Genomic DNA, 19,205 nt, shown 5'->3' with positions numbered 1-19,205 from the left:
AATTGCAACAAAGTGGTGTTGGAGAAGACTCTTGAGAGTCCCTTGGACTGCAAGGAGATCCAACCAGTCCATTCTGAAGGAGATCAGCCCTGGGATTTCTTTGGAAGGAATGATGCTAAAGCTGAAACTCCAGTACTTTGGCCACCTCACGCGAAGAGTTGACTCATTGGAAAAGACTCTGATGCTGGGAGGGCTTGGGGGCAGGAGGAGAAGGGGACGACAGAGGATGAGATGGCTGGATGGCATCACTGACTCAATGGATGTGAGTCTGAGTGAACTCCGGGAGTTGGTGATGGACAGAGAGGCCTGGTGTGCTGTGATTCACGGGGTCGCAGAGAGTCAGACATGACTGAGCGAGTGAACTGAACTGAACTGAACGGTGTTAAAAATCTAAGACTGGACTTCTTGGAGCTGTGTAACTTCTGCTTCTGCTGTCTTTGACCCTGCTGTGATGTGTACAGCCGTAGGTTAGCCTCCTTGATGAAGTGAGACCGTAAGCACAGGACAAAGGGCTCAGCTGTCTTAGCCGGCTCAGCTGTGAGTCTGGAGGTACCGCAAACCACAGAGGTGAGCCATCTCCGCCGAGGCCTGCCTGGATGATCAACACCGCAGCATCACGGGAGATCAATTGCTGTTTTGAGCCATTACATTTTCTAAAAGTTATGTATTTTTTAAAAATTTTATTTTATTTTAAAACTTTACATAATTGTATTAGTTTTGCTTTTTAAGGCTTTTCATTGCATATTGGGAAACAGCTGGTTAATGGTGTTGTGATGGTTTCAAGCAGACAGTGAAGGGACTCAGTCATATGTATGAAGCGAAGTGAAGTCGCTCAGTCGTGTCCAACTCTTTTCGAGCTTTACCAGGCTCCTCCATCCCTGGGATTCTCCAGGCAGGAATACTGGAGTGGGTTGCCATTTCCTTCTCCAGGAGATCTTCCCGACCCAGAGATCCGGGTCTCCCGTATTGCAGGCAGACGCTTTACCATCTGAGCCATCAGGGAAGCTCTTTCTCCCCCAAACTCCCCTCCCATCCAGGCCACATGACACTGAGCAGAGTTCCCTGTGCTGTCCAGCAGGTCCTTGCTGATTCTCCATGTTAAATACAGCAGTGTGTCCATGTCCATCCCAGACTCCCTAACTATCCCTTCCCCCATCCTTCCCCCTGGTGACCATAAGGTTATTACAGAGTATTGAGCAGAGTTCCCTGTGCTGTCCAGCAGGTCCTTGCGGGTTCTCCATGTGAAATACAGCAGTGTGTCCATGTCCATCCCAGACTCCCTAAGTGCCCTTTCCCACCAGCAACTGTAAGTTCATTCTCTAAGTCTGTGTTTCTGTCTCTTTTGTAAATCAGTTCATTTGTATCATTTCTTGTGAGACTCTGCATCCGTGGTATCATAAGCTATTTCTCCTTCTCTCTCTGACTTACTTAACTTAGTATGACAATCTCATTTATGTCTATCTGTGTTGCTACAAATGACATGATTTCCTTCTTTTTGATGGCTGAGGCGTATTCCATTCTGTATATGTGCCACATCGTCTTTATCCATTCATCTGTTGACGGACGTTTAGGTTGCTTCCGTGTCTTGGGTATTGTGAACAGTGGTGCAGTGAACGCTGGGGTGCATGGATCCTTTCGGACCGTGTTTTTCTCCAGATGTGTGCCCAGGGATAGAATTGCTGTGTCATCCCGTAACCCTGCTTATCCTTTTTAAAGGAACTTCCATTCTGTTCTCTATAGTTAGCCGTTACATTTTAAATGCATGCCTCTGTAGCCCTAGGTAACTGAGACTATCTATACCCCCCTCCCCACACGCCCAAAGAGTTCATTACAAAATTAATGTAGGCAAAGTCTGATTAAAGATAACAACACTGATTCAAACCTCGTTAACGTAGAAAGTGCAATTATGTGCTTATACTTGCTCTGTGCTTTATGCAGTCAGATAAGGCTCAAAATTATCTCTCTCTCTCTTTTTTTAATTGGATAAAGGAAGCAAACAAGTTAATCAGGTAAAGTTTTCTCCTGATGTCAGATTTTAAGAGGGATTTGTCTCATCAGCAGTTTATATAGAAGCTACGTGAAAGAAAGTAAGAAAAAAAATTTATATGTCTGATTCCAAAAGCAGATATTTAATGAATAATCAAAGGGAGTTAGAGTAATGTAAATGGAGTAATTTTCTGGGGACATATTTGGTAAAGGCGTGACTTGGAAAATATAAAGATTATACCGGATACCACGCCACTTAAAGACGCTTAATTCCAGTTGTGTTTGCGTAGGAAGCTGCATACTACATTCACCATTGCCCAGTTTATCCTAGAATTCCTGCCTTTAACAGAATTAACCTGAGAGCCACGGAGTTGATGTTCTGTTGTTGACTGAAAGAAAGGTCTTCTGTAGCCTGATTCTCAAAAAGGAGAGTCCATCCCAGTTTTGTTCCCACACCCAATTTTGATCATGAGTCTTGATCTCAGGAAATGGGAGCCCTTCAACAGGGTGTGCAGTTATTCGCTTGAGACGTCTCAGTCCTGTGACTTATAGCCAGGAGATACCGTTTTGGCTTAGAACGCACTGTGCTTGGGTTAGCGTGCATTGTTACAGATGAAAAAGCTCAAGTGTATTGTTCTTCAATGGTTCCAGTTTTGAGCCTCACAGTGTCCGCTGGTGACTGCTGGGATGAATTAGATATGAGATCCGCCCCGCGTAGCATGCCCTCTTGTGCAATTAAACCATGAGAAGCGTTTGCCCCGGACAGCCTTTTGTAGGGTGTGCGTAGCTGTCCCTGAGCTCTTTCTAACAATTACTTTGCATCGTATCCAGCTGTTCCTTGAAGAATAGTGATTGCATGAGCGCCCTGATCCCTCGGTCCTTGTGCCAACCACAGCCTTCACCACGTCTCCTCTGAGCACTACATCGGGCAGAGTTCTGTACCCCCTTGGTACTGAGCTCGCCCTGCTTCACTTACTTGAGCCAGTGGGTGTGTAAACATTTGTAACACAAGTAGACCTTTTGAAGGGGCTTCCCAGGTGGCACTGGTGGTAAAGAAACCAACTGTCAAAGCAGAAGACACAGGAGATTGCAGGTTCGATTCCTGGGTCGGGCAGATCCCCTGGAGGAGGGCATGGCAACCCACTCCGGTATCCTTGCCTGGAGAAATCCCAAGGACAGAGGAGCCTGGTGGGCTATAGTCCATGGGGTCACAAAGAGCCGGATACGACTGAAGTAGCTTAGCACGCATGTAGAGGTTTTGAAAGAACTTGAACTGTTCTGTTTCTTCCCACTGGTGCCAGCGAGCGTGTGCCTGAGCCAGCTTGTTGGAAATAAGACATCTGTGGTGATGTTCATTGGTTCACACCACACCATTGCAGACCCTATAAGTGAAATCAGCAGACAGCAAAGAGCTGCCCAGTTGAACACAGTTTAAATGTCCACCCCTCTGCCTCCTGCGCTAAATCACTGCGGTTCATTTATGTATCCATTTATTCATTTGATGTGGACCATTTTCAAAGTCTGTATTGAATTTGCTACATGTTGCTTCCGTTTTGTGATTTGGTTTTCGGGCCACAAGGCATGTTGGACCTCACCTCCCTGACCAGGAATCGCACCCACATCCCCTGCATTGGAAGGGAACATCTTTGCCTCTGGAACCGCCAGGAAAGTTTCCAGCATACTTTCTTTGAAGCCATTGAGCTTAGGGATATTTGTCATGTGACCTTATCAATAGATAACTGATCTTTTTTCCAGCATGCTCTTGTTTGATTAGCAAGACTTTGAAGTCAGCCCACTTAGAATATAGTATGTTGGTGTTAATTTCTGCCGTGCCTGTGGGCATGTGGTCAGTCCATCTTTAGGTTAAATTTGTAAATTTAAGTCATTATAAGTTAGTATAACATCCTCGGTCCCTCATGTATTAACATAACATGCTATAATTATTATTATGTAATTATTATTATAGCAATTATGTTAATACCGAAAGGGCTAAGTTTTATCTCTTTATCATACCATTGTGAGGTTAACTGCTGTGTCACCGAGATGAAAAGTGGGTTGAAACGTGATCACTTCTGAGGTGTGTTGTTACTGCTTCCTCCTGGTGCCTTGTGGGTGAAATCAAGTCATAAAGGAGGAGGACTTCCCTGGTTTTTTAAGACTCCACCTTCCACTACAGGTGGCTTAGCTGGTAAAGATTCCACCTGCATTGCTGGAGACCCAGATCCTATCCCTGGCTGGGGAAGATCCCCTGGAGAAGGAAACAGCAGCCCACTCCACTATTCTTGCCTGGAAAGTTCCATGGATGGAGGATCCTGGAAGGTTACAGTCCATGGGATCACAAAGAGTCAGACACGACTTAGCAACTTCCCTTGTTCACTGGTTCCACTACAGAGTAAGCAGGTTTATTCCCTGGTTGGGGAGTTAAGATCTCACATGCCTCATGGTCAAAAAAGGAAAACTTAAAACGAAAGTAATATTATAACAAATGCAATAAAGACTTTTAAAACAATGGCCCACATCAGAAAAATAAAAAATTCTGAAAATAAAAAAAGGGAAAGTCTTCCAGATATCATCAAATGTCCTTAAGAACACCAAGAAATTGCCTGCATAATCAAAATTGCAGGGAAAGCTGGGTTTACATTCTTGCCTGAAAGATAAAGCAATAAAGTGGACATTGGCTGTCGAATCACATGGCACTGTGCTTGTCTCTCTCTGCAGCAAGGGAGTCCCGTGTTTAATTCGGGGCACGATCATTTATAGGTTTGGGGAAGGTAGATACAATTCTCAAATTCTCTAAGCATCAGCTTTCTCATAAAAAAAAAACGAGGCTATTAATATTACTTCCATAAGAAGGTTGCTTCGAGAATTAAATCCAGTGGTATATTCAGGATGCTTTGCAGAGCACCTGGCATATATTTAACTACCCAATAAATTATAGTTATTATTATTAAGATGGCTTGCTGCTCATATAAGCCTGAAAATCCGGGAGCAGCAGTTTATTGGGAACAAAATTAGTGTAGCATTCTGATGAGCTGTGCAGAAAAGTAATGAATCACAGTGTCTGTGATGCAGAGGCTGCCTCTCTTTGAAAAGGGGGCCCATTTAAAAAAAAGGAAAAAAATTCACCCTGAGGGTCCGAGGCTCAAGGGATGAGAAGAAGCATGGCGGGTATTGGGGTGTCTCATTGGAAACCAAATGTGGACATTTCTGGAGTAAAGAGACCGTGCAGAGCCTTGCTCAGGTAGGTTATCAATCACACGAATTAGATCGGATGCTTGCCAGTGCTCCTAAATCACTAATGCTTTTGGAATCACACAGGGGCTTCCCTGGCGGCTCAGATGGCAAAGAATCTGCCCGCAAGGTGGGAGGTTCCGGTTTGATCCCTGGGTGGGGAACATCCCCTGAAGGAGGGCATGGCAACCCACTCCAGTCTTCTTGCCTGGAGAAATCCCATGGACAGAGGAGCCTGGGGGGCTATAGTCCGTGGGGTTGCAAGGAGTCAGACACAACTGAGTAACAGTTTCATTTTAAAAAATTCTAGGAACTATGGCGTGACCACCTTAGATACATGGTAAATGATCACAATGATAAAAAGTAGTTTATCCATTAGGGGAAATGCAGAAAATACAGACAAGTGAAAAGAAGAAAAAAAAAATTTTAAAACAGAAGTCTGTGTTTTTTTTTTTTTTCAGAGCTTACATGTTGTAGTATATGGTTTCTCAGTCTTTCTTCTTCTTGACATTTAAAGGAAAACCACCAATAATTGGAAATTATTTCACAGAAAAGCAACACTTTTTTTTTTCTTTTGCAATGTAGGTGTTATTTCATTGTCTCTGACAGAGAATGCTGAACAATGGATCTAAGATTCCAAAGAAAGCATTTCAGAAACGTATCAGAGTTAGCATCTGCACCCTTAACATCGCTCTAATAGACCTCAGCATTTCTGAATCTTTGTTCTGCTAAAAGGCGAGAGGAGAATGTATGCAGGTGTCTGACATAAGCAAGACGGTATGAAACAGCCCTGCGTTAGTGGGTTGGAAAAATGCTGATGAAATAGAACCAACACGATCTTTTGAGCAAAAAAAGAAAAACACCTACATTGTTCTTTCTTTTCGAAACAGATCAGGACTCTGAAATGTGCTTCGGTTTTGAGTTTCTGGGCAGTCTGGCGCGTCTCTGTTTTCTTCCTTAGGGTGTTTGAAAATGACTCTAGAATTCTTCCTTTGTGTATAACCCGTGGATCCTAGTGGTAGAAATCGATCGATTCCCTAGTAGCCATCCTAATTAAGCATGGGAGCCAGGTTCTGGGTGCCTCACAGTTCTGTCCAGACTCCTCCAAAGTTATGTGTCCAAAAGGAAGTGGGATACAGAACAGACCACTGCAGATGGTGACTGCAGCCATGAAACTAAAAGACGCTTACTCCTCGGAAGGAAAGTTATGACCAACCTAGACAGCATATTCAAAAGCAGAGACGTTACTTTGCCAACAAAGGCCTGTCCAGTCAAGGCTATGGTTTTTCCAGTGGTCATATATGGATGTGAGAGATGGACTATAAAGAAAGCTGAGCACCGAAGAATGGATGCTTTTGAACTTCGGTGCTGGAGAAGACTCTTGAGAGTTCCTTGGACTGCAAGGAGATCCAACCAGTCAATCCTAAAGGAAATCAGTCCTGGGTGTCCATTGAAAGGACAGATGTTGAAGCTGAAACTTTAATACTTAGTCCATCTGGTATGAAGAGCTGACTCATTTGAAAAGACCCTGATGCTGGGAAAGATTGAAGGCAGGAGGAGAAAGGGACCACAGAGGATGAGATGATTGGATGGCATCACTGATTCTATGGGCATGAGTTTGAGCAAACTCTGGGAGTTGGTGATGGACAGGGAGGCCTGGAATGCTGCAGTCCATGGGGTCACAGGGAGTCGGACACGACTGGGTGACTGAACTGAACTGAACTGAACAGACCGACCCTCACTAAGAAAACTGTTGGAAAACTCAACGGGCCAGTTGACCTTTATGTTTTGAGACTGACTCCCTGGATCTTCTGTGTTTTTTGATATTTGTTGTTGCTGTTCAGTCGCCAAGTCATGTCCGACCCTTTCCCACCCCTTCGACTGCAGCATGCCAGGCTTCCCTGTTCTCCACTGTCTCCCAGCATTTGCCTAAGTTCCTGTTCATTGAGTTCTAGATTTCTTGGGGTACACTTATATATCCAGATACAGAGCTCGGAGGCGATGATTTCTCCAGGGAGCCAACCTACTCTCCATTACCTTTCAAAAGTGTGAAATCACTTCAAATACAGAGGCCTGGTTTTGAAGAAAGTGGCCCCGTTTCAAATTTCAGCATTATTTCAGGATGACCTGTGAGAGTGGTGTTTAAGGGGTTTGCATCTGCAAGTGAGTTCATAGCTTACAGTTGTTCAGTCGCTCAGACGTGCCCAACTCTGCAACTCCGTGGACTACGGCTTGCAAGGCTTCCCTGTCCTTCACTGTCTCCTGGAGCTTGCTCAAACTCATGTCCATCGAGTCGGTGATGCCGTCCCACCACCTCATCCTCTGTCGTCCCCTTCTCCTCTTGCCTTCAGTTTTTCCCAGCATCAGGGTCTGTCCCAAGGAGTCAGTTCTTCACATCAGGTGGCCAAAGGATTGGGGCTTCAGCTTCAGCATCAGTCCTTTCAGCGAATATTCAGAACTGATTTCCTTTAGGATGGACTGGTTGGATCTCCTTGCAGTCCGAGGGCCTTTCAGGAGTCTTCTCCAGCACCACCGTTCAAGATGCTTGCTTTAGTTGTGGACTGTGAACTCTTAGTTGCGGTATGTGGGATATACTTCCCTGACCAGGGATCAAATCCCAGGCCCCTGCATTGGGAGCTTGGAGTCGTAACCCCTGAACCACCAACTGAGTTGATTTTTTTTTTTTTTAATGTAAAGATAACTTTGAGCATGCTGGCTCTTCCCGGCTGCACATGGGTTTGTCCAGTTGTGTGCATGGCCTTCTCACTGTGGTGTCATCTCTTGTTGTGAAGCATGACACAGTAGTTGTCAAGCATGGCCTCAGCCGCCCCGTGGCCTGTGAGGTCTTCCCGCACCACGAATGGGTCCACTGGACCACAAGGGAAGACCCCCTCCACCCCGCCCCCCCAACTCAGTGGATCTTGATGGAAGCAGATGCCCTGAATTGCAAAGACCTATAAAAGGCAGCATCTTGCCCTGAGCGATGTAACTTGCATGCCACCACTCATGCCTAGGTCTCCAGGGATGGATCGGCACCCAGGCTCTCAGCTAGCCCACTCTGAATGTGCACGTGTGTTTCCTGAACGCACAGCCCGGAACGCTGAGGGCCAGTGTGTACAGGAAAAAGTGTGTACAGGAAAATTGCTAGTGAACGCCTTCGCTCACTGAAGAGCAAAGGCATGTAAGCCGAGGGATGCCTGTTCATCTTCCGCACCCCTGCGTCCTGCAGATGCAATGGAACAACTGAAGAGGTCCTGCGGATGCGTGTGCCAACACCACGAATCTCCCTTTTGATTCTCTGCAGAGTTAATTTCCAGAGATGCGGCAGAATTTCACAGAGTGATGAATCAGTGCCTGGCAGATTCATAAGTCTTAACAGAGCAGAGAGGCATGACTGGTCGTCTGCCAGATGACACAGGAATTCCTTCTCTGATCATTGTATTAAATCAGATTTATAAACAGATAATACAAGTGCTGAAGGGAGGTCCCGAATCACCAGCCTTCAGAGGGAACATCCAGAGAACTCAAAATCATATTTCTTTTTCTAGCGATTAGCTTTTTTTTAGCCATACATATACATACATACATCTGTCTCTCTATCAACCATCTATCTATCTATAGGTATGAGCTTCCCTGGTGGCTCAGACAGTAAAGAATCCAACCCCAGTGCAGGAGACTTGGGTTCCATCCTTGGGTCAGGAAGATCCCCAGGAAAAGGGAATGGTTACCAGTATTCTTGCCTGGATAATTCCATGGACACAGGAACCTGGCAGACTAGTGTCCATGAGGTTGCAAAGAGTCGAACGTGACCGAGCGACTAACACACTTTCATAGATACAGATACACATTATAGATATAGATGTGTTTAAAATATTTATTAGGGTGTTTCGAGTCTTAGTCGCTATGCCTGGGCTTATTTGCCTTGGGGCATGTGGGATTTTTATTTTCACAACCAGGGACTGAATCTGTATCTCCTGCACTGGAAGGCGACTTCTTAACCACTGGATCACCAGGGAAGTGCTTTTAACAGATATGTTAACTAAGCCCTTACTTGAGTCTTTCTGTGTCTGTCAACAAACAGTGGTTATGGTCCTTCCTAATCTGTGTCCATTCACTACATTTTACTTTACTTTTGTAGACTTCAAGCAGCTAGATGACTGATGTGCTATACAGGTAGGAAATTATACATGCAAAACATCAGATTTATGAATGGCCTCATGGAGTTTCTCCCACCATAGTTTAGTGTTTCTCTAGAACCGACTCATTGGAAAAGTCCCTGATGCTGGGAAAAATTGAAGGCAGAAGGGGACAACAGAGGATGAGATAGTCGGATGGCATCTCCAACTCAATGGGCATGAGTTTCAGCAAACTCTGGGAGTTGGTGATGGACAGGGAGGCCTGGCGTGCTGCAGTCCATGGGGTTGCAAGGAGTTAGACATGACTGAGCTACTGAACTGAACTGAAGTGAAAGAACTCTTAAAGGTATGCTAATTGCTAGGTGCAGTAGGTGACTGAAAAGGAAATTTGGCCACTTCCCTGCCCCCTAATTGCCTCAGTAGCTGTCTTCTCGGCTTCTCTGCTGGGCTGACCCTGAAGTATTGGTCGCCAAACTTTTTGGTACCAGGGGCCAGTTTAGAAGATGACAGTTTTTCCACAGACCAGGGTGAGGATGGTTTCAGGGTGATTCAATCATATTACACTTACTGCGCACTTCATTGCTATTATTACTGCATCAGCTCTACCTCAAATCATCAGGCATTAGATCCCCTTGGTTAGGAACCCCTACCCTGAAGGAAGGGCTTCCCAGGTGACTTAGGTAAAAAATCTGCCTGCCAATGCAGGAGATGCAAGCTCGATCCCTGGGTCGGGAAGATCCCTTGGAGAAGGGAGTGCACCCCACTCCAGTATCCTTGCCTGGAGAATCCCATGGACAGAGGAGCCTGGCGGGCTACAGTCCATGGGGGTCTCAAAGAGTTGGGCAGCACTGCAGTGACTGAGCACGCAAGCTGCTCTATAGACTGTACTGTGTGTGAGTAAGCTAGCCTGTGGCCTCTCTTGGGTTTGGGAAAGCTAGTCTGTAGTCTTCACTGGGTATGCATAAGCTAATGTATAGTCTCCATGGCTATGCGTAAGCTAACCTGGGCTTCCCAGGAGTTGCCAGTGGCAAAGAACCTGCCTGCCAATCCTGGAGACATAAGAGACTTGGCTTCTGTTCTTGAGTCAGGAAGATCCCCTGGAGGAGGAAATGGCAACCTACTCCAGGATTCTTGCCTGGAGAATCCCACGGACAGAGGAGCCTGGTGGGGCTACAGTCCATGGGGTCACAAAGAGTTGGACACGACTGAGGCAGCTTAGTACACATGCATGCAAGCTCGTCTACAGACTTTGTCCATGAAAATGGATTCATCTAGGTGGGAGAAATGCACAAGTGAACAACAGCAAGAGTCAGGATGTATCGGCATTCTTGGGGACAAACTCCTGGAGGAAAGGATCAGCAGTCTTGTCCACTGACGACCAGCTTCAATCTGTCCGATGTGGTTTCTCACACTCACCAGGCACACAGACTGACAAACAGAACAGCTTTATCACTGGCGCTTGCTCACAGGTAAGTACTCAGAACCACCAGCCACTTCTCAACTCTCCATAGTAACAGAAGTGTAGTCGCTAAGTCGTGTCCGACTCTCGAGACCCGATGGACTGTAGCCCGCCAGGCTCCTCTGTCCATGGGATTCTCCAGGCAAGAATACTGGAGTGGGTTGCCATTTCCTCCTCCAGGGAATCTTCCCGACCCTAGGGTTGAACTTGTGTGTGTTACGTCTCCAGTGTCTCCTGCATTGGCAAACGGATTCTCTACACTGAGCCACCTGGGAAGCCTGTATACGATTCTGCTGCTGCTGCTGCTAAGTCGCTTCAGTCGTGTCCGACTCTGCGACCCCAGAGATGGCAGCCCACCAGGCTCCCCCGTCCCTGGGATTCTCCAGGCAAGAACACTGGAGTGGGTTGCCATTTCCTTCTCCAATGCATGAAAGTGAAAAGTGAAAGTGAAGTTGCTCACTCATGTCCGACTCTTAGCCACCCGTGGACTGCAGCCCACCAGGCTCCTCCCCATGGGATTTTCCAGGCAAGAATACTGGAGTCGGGTGCCATTGCCTTCTCTGAAATTTTCAAGTTCCTTTAGTATAATACTTGTTATGCATAGTTCAGTGGACTTATTTTTCATTTTCTTATCTTTTTGTATTCTCTCTTTTTTCCAGCAATTTATGTTAAGATTCCATAGGCTCAGAGTCTTAAAATAGCATGATATTTAAATCCAACCATTTAAAATGATTCAAAGAGAGCCTGTCGAACTTATTTTTAAAATATAATGTTTAGGAACAATGACGGATTTGATCATTTGATAGCAAGAGTTAAGTTAAATCAGGTCTTTGTGTCATTGTAGTGAAATATGTGTACAGATTAATTTCAGTTTTCGGACTTGGGAGTGAAACTGAATTTTCCCACTCAAGTTCTACCTAGTTGCCTAATATACTATATCTGCCATAGCTTGATGGTATGAAAAGTTCACAGTATACCCTTCTAAACTGCCAGCTATGTGTATTTATAGCAGTTCACTTAAATATATATGTGTGTGTGTGTGTGTGTGTGTGTATACCTACATGCCCTAGAAACAGAGTTTTCAGTGACTCTTTGGTTTCATCTTTTTTAAACCTGGACAGTTTATCTTCAGTTATGGAACAAAAGTTTTCATTCCATAGCAGCTTCGTGTTTGACGGGATTTCCAGTAACCATTATCTTAATTCTTGCCGACAAAGTGCTGTGAAAAGTCTCAGCGATTCTTAGGGTAGATCCCTGAAATATTCCTTTCTTGTCTTCTACATGATCATAACAGCCTAGGCTGAATTTTCAGAACAAAGGATTCTTATAAAGCAGCATTGCTTATCTGAAAGCTGTATAGAAGGACTTCCCAGGCAATCCGGTGGTTCAGACTTTGCCTTCCATTGCAGATGGTGTGGGTTCTATCCCTGGTTAGGGAGCTATGACCTCACATGCCTCAAGGCCAAAAGAAAATGTAGACAACAGAAGCAAAGTTGTAACACATTCAATAAAGACTTTAAAAATGGTCTACATTCAAAACAAATTTTTTTAAGAAAAATAAAGAGATTTATAGAGATAAGCAAAAAATGAAAAAAATCCTCTAACTCATATATCTTGCCATTTAGCTAAAATTTGTACTCAGTTCAGTTCAGTCGCTCAGTCGTGTCCGACTAATTTGTTCTGTGGTGTAAACCATATACATGTCACTCTACGCTCTATCATATTTACCCCCAGTGGGGTAAAACGAGTTTAGAAAGAAAGGGAAGTCGCTCAGTCGTGTCCGACTCTTTGCAACCCCATGGACTGTAGCCTACCAGGCTCCTCCGTCCATGGAATTTTCCAGGCAAGGATACTGGAGTGGGGTGCCATTTCCTCCTCCACGGGATCTTCCCGACCCGGGGATTGACCCTGGGTCTCCCGCATTGCAGGCAGACGCTTTATCATCTAAACCACCAGGAAAGCTCAGGATGAATTTACTCAGATTAAATAGATAACTGTGCAGTGGAGAAACAGACATCCTTCGTTTTCCACTTTTACTTCCCCAAGTGCTAATAAAAGTTTAGGATAATTTTGAGAATGTAGATTTTTTTCCCCCCGTCGTTACTGTTATCACCTTTTATAACAATGGTATTTCAAACTATTTTTGAAGTTTTTATTATACACGTGTGGGAAATGAAGGGAAATGTATCTTAATGCTATTTTGTCTATTTCTTTCCTGAAAAATGTAACAGGTTGCTCGTGAAGGGGAATTTAGTGGTAAGAAAATTTTGCTCTGGCACGTTATTGCATGATGATGGCATGGGCTGTTCATTTCTGTCACAGAGAGGGAGTGTGTACTTCCGTTCCCTCGATTTAACTTCAAGCTCGTGATTTCTTGTTTTCAACAAATACCTGTTTACTTTCTGGTCCTACCCACAGCTCACCCCTCCTCCTGCAGTGGTACCCACTGCCAGGCGGCCAGGACTGTTAATACATGCAGTGATGGGCACGTCCTGAATATTCCTGAAGATTCATTGGACTGATGCTGAAGCTCCAATACTCTGGCCACCTGATGCCAAGAGCTGACTCATTCGAAGAGACCCTGATGCTGAGAAAGATTGCGAGCATGAGGAGAAGGGGATGACAGAGGATGAGATGATTGGATGGCACCACTGACTTGATGGACATGAATTTAAGCAAACTCCAGAAGATAATGAAGAACAGGGAAGCCTGGCGTGCTGCAGTCCATGGGGTCACAAAACAGTCAGATACAGCTGAGCAACTGAACAACTAAATGATGATCAGAGGGAGTTATTACGTGAAATCTTGACTTGAAGATGGTTTAAATGACTCAGGGTGAAGCTGAATTTCCCCATCACTTTAAAAATATTTATTGAAGTAAATAAACCATATCACTGGGCCAGATACTTGCTTTTTCAAAAAAAAAATCACAGCAACCCAAGTTGTTTTTATTGCATTCAGCGCACACACGAGAATCAATCTTTGGGGGAAAGACTTATTGTGACTTATTACTCAACTCATTAATGAGAGAGAAGTTGAGGTGCACAGATACCTAAAAACCAGTGCCTGAAAACACTCCTGGATCCCAGGAGGCCCTTGGGATTCTCTTCCCTTGCTGATGGGAAGGAAGGGCCGGATGAGACGACACATGTGGGTGGGTTGGTGGCAAGCACCCACTGTGCACACGTATTCTTTGGAACGTGTGATGTTATGAGATGCCCATTCTTCAAGAGCACAGAACAGAAGCATCTTCCTTTCTTCACATTTCTTTTTTTTCCTTATTCGTCTGTGCCGGGTCTTAGGTGTGGCATGTGCAATCTAGTTCCCTGATCGGGCATCAAACCCCGGTTCTCTGCATTGCAAGGGTGGAGTCTTAGCCAACAGGGAATGCCCTGAAAGTGAAAGTGAAAGTCACTCAGTTGTGTCCAACTCTCTGCGACTCCATGGAATTCTCCAGGCCAGAATACTGGAGTGGGTAGCCTTTCCCTTCTCCAGGGGATCTTCCCAACCCAGGAATCGAACCCAGGTCTTGCGTTGCAGGCAGATTCTTTACCAGCTGAGCCACCAGGGAAGCCCAAGAAGAGACTGGAGTGGGTAGCCTATCCCTTCTCCAGCAGATCTTCCCGACCTAGGAATTGAACCAGGGTCTCCTGTATTGCAGGCAGATTCTTTACCAACTGAGCTACCACGGAAGTGCTAGCTGAACCCTACTTAACCCTGCATACTGAAGATCCCAACACAAATGTGACACTGAATGTATACATCGGAAGTCACCATAAGCCATTTGTGTGATGTGAGTATAGGAATCCCATTGGCTGCAGTGACCTTACGTCACTAGGATCCCCTAAGAGCGTCTTCTGTTAGCATGTCCACACATGCTGGTCGTGTAAGGCTGATATATCCAGTGTGATGCTTCTCTTTGCATCAAACAAATGGCTTCTGGCGACTTCCCTGGTATACATTCATTGCCACATTTGTGTTGGGATCAGCTGTATGTAGGGTTCAGCAGGGTTCAGCCTTGCAGCTCCATATGAAATAACAGTTGGCTGGTGTTTCATGGCCATGCAGAACAAGAACTATTTCATGCCCAGGCAGACCTTATGTCTACACTCGGGCTCTTGGCTGGCTCCCTGGTTGGAATCCTGTGAACAAACTTCTCTTCCTGCCCCTCCGTCTTCCTCCGGGGCTTTGCAAGTGGCTGCTGAGGCTCTTGCCCACCATCTCTAATACGGAAGGTTGAGGAGACTTGGCCTCTGGAGTCCTCACCCTTGATCTCACGTCTCCCTTTTCTCCTCTGTGCATATCATTTCCCCGCTCCAACAGCAAGACCAGAATCCTCTGATTCGGTGTCCAGTGTATCTGAGAACTTCCCTTCTTGTTTTTTTTTTAATAGAACAGAAAAGTGGCATACAGCATATAATTTACTTTGTAAGCAGAAGAGACTTCAAAAATTGTTGTTCAATTGCCAAGTCCTGTCTGACTCTTTGCAACCCCATGGACTGCAGCACGCCAGGCTTCCCTGTCCTTCACTATCTCCTGGAATTTGCTCAAACTCATGTCCATTGAATCAGTGATGCCGTCCAACCATCTCATCCTCTGTTGCTCTCTTCTCCTCTTGTCCTCAATCTTTCCCAGAATCAGGGTCTTTTCCAATGACTCAGCTCTTTGCATCAGGTGGCCAAAGTATCGGAGCTTCAGCTTCAGTATCAGTCCTTCCAGTGAATATTCAGGGTCGATTTCCTTTAGGATGGCCTGCTTTGATCTGCTTGCTGCCCAAGGGACTCTCAAGAGTCTTCTCTAACACCATAGTTCAAAGGCATCAATTCTTTGGTGCTTAGCTTTTGTTATAGTCCAAATCTCACATCGTACGTAACTACTGGAAAAACCATAGCTTTGACTCTGCAGGCCTTTGTTGGCAAAGTGATGTCTCTGCTTTTTAATACTATGTGTAGGTTTCTCAAAAATTGGAACTGTTGTATATATAGACTGTCTCTAAAAGTATGTAAATACATCCAGTGAGAGACTGAGACTCTGTCCTGTCCTAACACTTTTTAATATTTCATAATATGGCAGATTATAACTTGATAATGTTATAAACTAAATGAACTAAATGACTGGAAATGATACTCAGAAAACAGACATACTGTTCATTGTACTCTTGACATATTCTAAAAAGGGTATTTGTATCAAAAATTCTACCCTGGATTCTGCATTCATAAGAGTGTCCTGCGGCTGTACACACTCATATATACACATACATATAGGGGCTTCCCTGGTGGCTCAGACGGTAAAGCGTCTGCCTGTAATGTGGGAGACCCGGGTTCGATTCCTGGGTCGGGAAGATCCCCTGGAGAAGGAAATGACAATCCACTCCAGCACTCTTGCCTGGAAAATCCCATGGATGGAGGAGCCTGATAGGCTACAGTCCACGGGGTTGCAAAGAGTTGGACACGACTGAGCGACTTCACTTTCATACAAACACATCAAAAGTTAGTGGTCATTGATTCATTCACAGATTTTCACTCATGTCAAGCTAGGAGTAAACAGTTTGAATCGCCATGGAAGACACTCATAAAATTCTAGAAAAATGGTCATAACGTAGCTTGCTGATAATTCACTCTTTTGCAGTGTTTGATTTTCACTTCCGTAGTTCTGGGTGAGAAATACAGTTTACCCTTCAATTGCTTAATACATATGTCTGGTTTCTGTGCCTCAGTAAAAAAGCCAACAGAGTTTATTTTCTTCCCTTTTGTAGAGAATTTTTGCAGAGCTAGGAAGGAAATACAGAAAATAAAAGATATGCTGGTACATGGAATCGAATTCATAGAGTCCTGCCCTAGTATCTTTCTACATGGCGTCTGCTGCAGCTGTTTTTGCCCAGGGCTGAACTTCTCCGATGGTTCAGTGATACCAGCCATTCCTCAGTTTCTTCCTGCACATTTTCACGTGGGTCATGAAAGCAACATAATTAAAAAGCAGAGACACTACTTTGCCAAGAAAGGTCCGTCTAGTCAAGGCTATGGTTTTTCCAGTAGTCATGTATAGATGTGAGAGTTGGACTATAAAGAAAGCTGAGCGCCGAAGAATGGATGCTTTTGAATTGTGGCATTGGAGAAGTCTTGAGAGTCCCTTGGACTGCAAGGAGATCCAACCAGTCCATCCTAAAGGAGATCAGTCCTGAATATTCATTGGAAGGACTGATGCTGAAGCTGAAACTCCCAATACTTGGTCGACCTGAGCGAAGAGCTGACTCCTTGAAAAAGACCCTGATGCTGGGTAAGACTGAAGGTGGGAGGAGAAGGGGACGACAGAGGGTGAGATGGCTGGATGGCATCACCGACTCGATGGACATGAGTTTGAGCAAGCTCTGGGAGTTAGTGAAGGACAGTGAGGCCTGGTGTACTGCAGTCCATGGGGTCACAAAGAATCGGACATGACTGAGCGACTGAACTGAACTGAATGAAATCAACATTTATAAAGCATTTAGCTGCACTGTGCATGCCAAGAATGACATGCTACCACACAGAAAGCCCTTTCTGAAGGAGTCTGATAGTTAAAACATCACAGTGCAATGATTCTGTCTCAAAAATCTGCCGTGCAAAATTCGTGGTTTACAATCAAGGGCAATCTCAAGGAGATACAGCCTCCAAATTGCCAGATCTGGGGGGACTCCTGCTGTCTGTCTTGTCCCCTTGTATCTGATTGTTTTGTCACTCAGTCGTGTCCGACTCTTTGCAACCCCGTGGACTGTAGCCCGCCAGGCTCCTCTGTCCGTGGGATTCTCCAGGCAAGAATACTGGAGTGGATTGCCGTTTCCTTCTCCACAGGATCTTCCCAATCCAGGGATCAAACTCAGGTCTCCCACACTGCAGGCAGAATTTTTCTTTTTTTTTTTTTTATTGTCTGAGCTACCTGGGAAGAATGGCTATTTGCTATTCCACATCTCAGGTAAACAGTATCAATTATCAAAACCTTCTGTAGGATGAGCAGGTTTTTTTTTTCAACATGCAATAACCAGGTATTCATCTGTGAAGTAGTACAGAGTTAAGTTTATACTGTCATGGTAAGTAGCAGATGTCCGAGGCATGATTTGGTGTAAGAGTGCCATCAAGGTGTCTGAGGCTGGGCACCATGGCTGTTTGGGGCTGGACAACACGTTCATGCCTCTCCATTTCCCGCATCAGTTACCTACCCTCCCTGCCTTTGGTTTGTGGCAACCAAAAATGTCTCCAGACATTCACTACCAGTGATCCACTGAAGAAGCAAACTTCTCTTCTGGGGATTCACTTTAATTCTTACTTCAGTGATTTCTAAATTGTTGTTCAGTTCCTCAGTCATGTCAGACTCTGCAACCCCATAGACTGCAACATGCCAGGCCTCCTTTGTCTATCACCAACTCCTGGAGCTTGCTCAAACTCACGTCCACTGAGTGGGTGATGCCATCCAACCATCTCAATCTCCGTTGTCCCCTTCTCCTCCCGCCTTCAGTCTTTTCCAGCATCAGGGTCTTTTCCTGTAAGTCCACCCTTCGCATCAGGTGGCCAGAGTATTGGAGCTTCAGCATCAGTCCTTCCAGTGAATATTCAGGGTTGATTTCCTTTCGAATGTACCACTCAGACTTTTAAATTCATGAGTTAAACCTTCCTGGGCGATTCCAGCTGTGGCCTTTGGTCCGCAGTTTTCGAGTCTTTGGTCCACAAGCCAGGAGCACTGTCGTCCCCCGGGAGCTTGTTGGAAATGCAGAGTCTGAGACCTACCAACAGAATCAGAATCAAATACTCAGGAGTTCTCAGAGGAAAAGGGGGAAAAAAACAAAAACCACAGGACATAGAGATGGCAGCCTTGGGTGTGGGTGAGTCACAGCCCGGAGAGTCAATAATAAAAGCGAGCATGTTAACAGAGAGCCGTGCAGGCAGGTGTCCCCGTGGGTGCAGTGTGCCCCGTGTTGTTCAGAAGGCACACATCCTGCCTGTGGATGAGGCCACAGTGCTCCTTCTCAAGGTCTGAATGTTGCATCCACCCCAGGACCAAGGATGAGAAGGACAGGGCAGCCCGTGATGATGGAGGAGGTGGACAGTTGACGTGACGAGGGCATCTCGTGCCGGTCAGTGTCCAGGGAGGAAAGGGGGACAGTGTCTGCAAACAGAAACTCACAAGATGTAAACAAACAGCAGCTACGACTCCTAGAGCAAAAGACTCTGGCTTGCTGAAAATCTGGAGAAAAGAAATGGACATGAATTAATATTTGAATCCATATAGACACATATACATGTCAATATAATGATAATACTCGTATTTGTATGAGTGTGTGTATGTGTATATGTTTATGTGTCTATATACTCATATTTGGCTTCCTGGGTGGCTCAGTGGTAAAGCATCTGCCTTCGATGCAA

This window comes from Bos javanicus, chromosome X (assembly GCF_032452875.1).
Source record: "Bos javanicus breed banteng chromosome X, ARS-OSU_banteng_1.0, whole genome shotgun sequence".
Lineage (NCBI taxonomy): Eukaryota > Metazoa > Chordata > Mammalia > Artiodactyla > Bovidae > Bos > Bos javanicus.
Note: the sequence above shows the minus strand (reverse complement) of the source record.